Source organism: Ovis canadensis, chromosome 1 (assembly GCF_042477335.2).
Source record: "Ovis canadensis isolate MfBH-ARS-UI-01 breed Bighorn chromosome 1, ARS-UI_OviCan_v2, whole genome shotgun sequence".
NCBI lineage: Eukaryota > Metazoa > Chordata > Mammalia > Artiodactyla > Bovidae > Ovis > Ovis canadensis.
In genome coordinates, this window is record NC_091245.1 from 219,531,793 (window position 1) to 219,537,952 (window position 6,160).

The window sequence follows — 6,160 nt, forward strand, 5'->3', positions numbered from 1 at the left end:
CCCATGCCAGTTACATTCAGATCGTTGTCCCTGCACACAAGCTAAGGGAAGATATCTTGCACTAAGTGCCACCCAAAATCTACTGACTATTTAAATAGAGCTCATTTTTCTTGAAGACTTTCTAACAGCCTCAAGAAGACCAAGGGCTATTTCAACAGTGTAGATTAAGATACAGATGACATCCCACGAGGCCACTCAAACAGGTATTCCATTTTTCTCACACTTTAACATTGCTTTCTAAGGCATACTTCTTACGTACATCACATCAAGTACACATTTTTTTTAAAGCCTGTTAATTCCTGGTTGTCAAGACCTACTAACAGTTTTCTGTCTGCTCTTGTGACTTATTGGTAAGTGGTGTCTCTGGTCCCTCCTGTGCAGTAGATTAGAAAGATTTGAAAAATTCAGGCCGGAGCCATTTGGGTTTTGTCCTTTGCCCAGACAAGGAAGCAGCTAAAGTCTAACCTCACATTCCATAAGCTAAAAAAAAAAAAATTTCCCTACTAGTATGTGTCCTAGTTCCTGTCACTGTATTCTTGAAATGTTGAAGAGCTGTTTGTGTTAATAGTGTGTGTTGTCTTTCAAAGTCTGCTTGAACAGGCATCACTTTCATTCATGCTGATTGCTTTAAGATACAAGATGTGCCATATTTTTAAGAACATGCCATTATTGGTCAAAATTTTTTAAACTTCTGGAGGAAAATAGAATATCCGCAACGTGCTGATGGCAATTCTGAATGACTCTGTCATGCTCTAACCATCTCAACAGTTTTGGTGAATTATTAGTCACTTTTTCATTCATTCCTCTTAACCTTAAATCTAAACAAATCAAAAAAATAACAAACCCAAAACTGACTTAACTGAGACTATATAGTTACAACCTAAAATCCAAAAATCTAAATTTGATTTCATTTGCCTGTCAATATTTCTCATAAATACCATTACATTTTGGCCTTGATCAGGGTTGCAATATCAAGAATCTTAAAATGCTCTGTCCTTGTATGGGTCTCAAAATGGATATAAACTGATCTTCTTTCAGAAGCCCCAGCTAAAAAGAAAACCTCTTGAGAATTTGCAAGTTTAAAACTGACCATTGAGGGACTTCCTGGTGGTCTAGTGGTTGAGACTCTGCAGTTCCACTGCAGGGGGTACCGGTTCCATCTCTGGTCAGGGAACAAAGATCCCTTACCCTGCATGGCACAGCTGAAAAAAAAACTGACCATTTACACATGTCCACCAAACATTGTCTAGTATTTCTTGATTTCCAAATTGTATCATTGGGATTTGGGGGATTTTCTGTAGATACTTAGGATATTCAAAAATTTGCATAACATTAAACAGTATGAGACCATAACTCTCTGCTTTGAAAATTATTCTTCTAAGGCTGTCATCCCAGAAAATGCCAGAATGCACCAAAATAAAAATCTTCATAAAAGCATTTTTAAAACAAAAATCTCTGAATAAGTTTTGAGATATTCTAAATTCACGTCAAAATCTTGGACTCTGTGTCCATGATGCCAAACATTTGGAGGAAGACTAGAAAATACAGTTTAAAATAGAAATGTCCTGAAGTTTCCAGATTTTGGGGGTTTGTGTACATATCTTCAAGCAAACTCAATTCCTTGCGTGATAGGGTTTGGTTTTGATGGTTGGTTTTTATCACGCCAAGTTGCACTGCACAGTTGGGGCTGGAGGAAAGGTAAGTTTTCATTTCCAGCTACGGATCATTGCTCATCTGTAGCAAACATCCATGCCCCAGTTGTCTCTTCCTCGTATTTCTCCCTCTGGGGTTAGTGTTAAGGAATAGTAATTTTGTATTATGGTTTATTTAAAAACCTCCGACATCACCCTGAATCAGAATTTCAAATGTTAGGTGACAGCAAGAAATAAATCTGGAGCAGGGGGAAAAGGATGACAGCATAGATGAAGTTTCAAATTGGATGTTGTGAAACTGTTTTTGTGCATTTAGCTGTCTTTTTTTTTTTTTACAATGTTAACCTAACTGTAGAAATGCCAAATTTATAATATTGGAAGGGAAAACTATCATTTTGCTATGCCTAAGAGTGTTTATGCTGTTTAAATCTCCAGTTTTCTAAAGTGTTTTAAATTGTCAAAAATATGCTGAAACTGGATCATTCTCACCTGTGTAGTGGTATAAAGAAAGAAAATCTTCTTGGCATATTTTCTAGTCTGAACCTTTTGGTTACTTTCAGGTATTTTTTCCTTGCATTCACAAAGTCTCCAGTTACTATTGTCTAAGGTTGTTCAAGCAGTAGTTAGAAATGATTTGGTGGGTTCTAAGCCAAGGTTTTCCTTGACTGTGACTGCCATACCCTGGAATATACTATTTTATGTTATCTCTATCAAAATGTGAATAATAAAATATTGATAGTAGTAGGACTCCTGCTTGTTCTTCATTCAGTTCAGTTCAGTCGCTCAGTTGTGTCCGACTCTTTGTGACCCCACAAATCGCAGCACGCCAGGCCTCCCTGTCCATCACCAACTCCCAGAGTTCACTCAAACTCACGTCCATCGAGTCAGTGATGCCATCCAGCCATCTCATCCTCTGTCATCCGCTTCTCCTCTTGCCCCTAATCCCTCCCAGCATCAGAGTCTTTTCCAATGAGTCAACTCTTCGCATGAGGTGGCCAAAGTATTGAAGTTTCAGCTTTAGCATCATTCCTTCCAAAGAACACCCAGGACTGATCTCCTTTAGAATGGACTGGTTGGATCTCCTTGCAGTTCAAGGGACTCTCAAGAATCTTCTCCAAGACCACAGTTCAAAAGCATCAATTCTTCGGCACTCAGTTTTCTTCACAGTCCAACTCTCACATCCATACATGACCACAGGAAAAACCATAGCCTTGATTAGATAGACGTTTGTTGGCAAAGTAATGTCTCTGCTTTTGAATATGCTATATAGGTTGGTCATAACTTTCCTTCCAAGGAGTAAGCGTCTTTTAATTTCATGGCTGCAATCACCATCTGCAGTGATTTTGGAGCCCCCCCAAAATAAAGTCTGACACTGTTTCCACTGTTTCCCCATCTATTTCCCATGAAGTGATGGGACTGGATACCATGATCTTCGTTTTCTGAATGCTGAGCTTTAAGCCAACTTTTTCACTCTCCTTTTCACTTTCATCAAGAGGCTTTTTAGTTGCTCTTCACTTTCTGCCATAAGGGTGGTGTCATCTGCATATCTGAGGTTATTGATATTTCTCCTGGCAATTTTGGTTCCAGCTTGTGCTTCTTCCAGTCCAGCGTTTTTCATGATGTACTCTGCATATAAGTTAAATAAGCAGGATGACAATATACAACCTTGACGTACTCCTTTTCCTATTTGGAACCAGTCTGTTGTTCCATGTCCAGTTCTAATTGTTGCTTCCTGACCTGCATATAGGTTTCTCAAGAGGCAGGTCAGGTGGTCTGGTATTCCCAACTCTTTCAGAATTTTCCACAGTTTATTGTGATTCACAGTCAAAGGCTCTGGCATAGTCAATAAAGCAGAAATAGATGTTTTTCTGGAACTCTTGCTTTTTCCATGATCCAGCAGATGTTGGCAATTTGATCTCTGGTTCCTCTGCCTTTTCTAAAACCAGCTTTAACATCTGGAAGTTCACAGTTCACGTATTGCTGAACCCTAGCTTGGAGAATTTTGAGCATTGCTTTACTAGCGTGTGAGATGAGTGCAATTTTGTGGTAGTTTGAGCATTCTTTGGCATTGCCTTTCTTTGGGATTGGAATGAAAACTGACCTTTTCCAGTCCTGTGGCCACTGCTGAGTCTTCCAAATTTGCTGGCATATTGAGTGCAGCACTTTCACAGCATCATCTTTCAGGATTTGAAATAGCTCAACTGGAACTCCATCACCTCCACTAGCTTTGTTCGTAGTGATGCTTTCTAAGGTCTGCTTGACTTCACATTCCAGGATGTCTGGCTCTAGATGAGTGATCACTACTACTACTAATTCACTTCAGTCCTGTCCAACTCTGTGCGACCCCATAGATGGCAGCCCACCAAGCTCCCCCGTCCCTAGGATTCTCAAGGCAAGAACGCTGGAGTTGCCATTTCCTTCTCCAATGTATGAAAGTGAAAAGCGAAAGTGAAGTCGCTCAGTCGTGTCCGACCCTCAGCAACACCATGGACTGCAGCCTTCCAGGCTCCTCCATCCATGGGATTTTCCAGGCAAGAGTACTCACACCATCATGATTATCTTGGTCGTGAAGATCTTTTTTGTACAGTTCTTTTGTATATTCTTGCCACCTCTTAATATCTTCTGCTTCTGTTAGGTCCATACCCAAACTATTATCCCTTCTTCCTCCCAAACACTGGAATGCTTTGAAGCACTTGCCCTTAGCCTGTGAAGTCTCCAGTTATCTTCAGCCACTCCCCTCATTGTTTCAGTATCTTGGCTCTTAGCTCCTTCTCACTATCTCCAACAGCACCCTTGATTAGTTCTTGTGATCTCAGTAACCACTTAGATAATCCTCTATATACCCTGGCTTTTCAGTTTCCTGATCTTGACCAGTTAAATTGAAGGATTACAGATTACCTCACCACCTCCTAAGCTGGTAGCAGTCAATCTTCATTTGCTCTTGGTGGACCTGTCTGTCCATCATCACCAAATAAAGGTCATCACCCCAAGAATCCCCCCACCCTCTTCTGCATCACCAGCTTTACCCATTCTATTGGAGAATTTCACCACGTTCATGCTGCAATCTCTTGTGTTATAAACACTCTCGGCCCCATTATCCTCCTTAATTGCTATCTTATCTTCTCCCCTTCACACACAAGAAAACCTCAGATCAGGCTTTTATCCCCACCACAAGCAGCTCTTGCTGAGGGCACCAGTTACATTTATGATGTCAAACGCAGTATCCAGGTCTCTGACTTCATGCTTCTTGATTTACCTTCAGTCTTTAACACAGGTAATGACTCCTTCCTCTTTGAAGAAGTGTCTCAGCTTGGGGACACCCCTCATGTTCTTTCACCCCTCTGGCCATTCCTTCTGGATCTCCTTTGCTGAATTCCTAGAGTGCCCAGCACTGGATATCCTCTCTCTTAAGTGATCCCTTCCAGTCTTGGGGCTTGAAAAACCAACTATGTAAAGACAATACTCGTATTTTTATTGCCAGCCCTAACCTCTTTTCTGTAAACCAGATTTATACATCTAACTATTTACTTGACATCTTCATTGGATGTGCAATTGACATCTCAAATTCAACACGTTTAAAACCAAACTGATTTGTACTCCACCTACCAATCTACTCCCATTACAGTATTCAGTTCAGTTCAGTTCAGTCGTTCAGTCGTATCTGACTCTTTGCGACCCCATGGACCGCAGCACACCAGGCCTCCCTGTCCATCACCAGCTCCCGGAGTTCACGCAAACTCACGTCTATCCAGTCAGTGATTCCATCCAGCCATTTCATCCTCTGTTGTCCCCTTCTCCTCCTGCCTTCAATCTTCCCCCAGCATTACAGTATTCTCTGTCAGTAAATGGCAATTTTGCTCCTCCAGACCAGAAAATATTCTAGTTTCCTTTTTTTGTCTGTGCTGAGTCTTTGCTGCTGCCCAAGGGCTTTCTCTAGTTGAGGCGAGTGGGAGCTACTTCCTTCACTGAGGTGACTTCTCTCGTTGTGGAGCATGGGCTCTAGGTGTGCCAGCTTCGGTAGTTCCAGCACTCAGGCTCAGTAGCTGTGGCACACAGGCTTAGTTGCTCCATGACACATGGGATCTTCCCAGACCAGGATGGAGCCTGTGTGCCCTGCATTGGCAGGCAGATTCTTAACCACTGGACCACCAGGGAAGTCCAAGATGACACTTTTAAAACATTGACTAATATACAGGTTATGCCACTTTTCTGCTCAAGTGCTCAAGGTCTTCCCATCTTACTCAGAACGTCAGTGTCCTTACAGTGGCCTATAAGGCCCTCGTAAATCTGACCTACATTTTGCTCCATCCCCAACCACCGCTACCACTTCTCTGACTTCATCTACTTTTTCCCTAGTTCACTTTGCTCAGCCACACTGCCTTCCTTGCTTTATCCAGGAAACACTCAAAGCATGAGCCTGTCTTGAGGTCTTTGCCTTGGCTGTCTCCTCTGTCTAGAAAGCCCTCCATTCATGTATCTGTAAAATGTGCTCTCTCCCACCTTTGGGT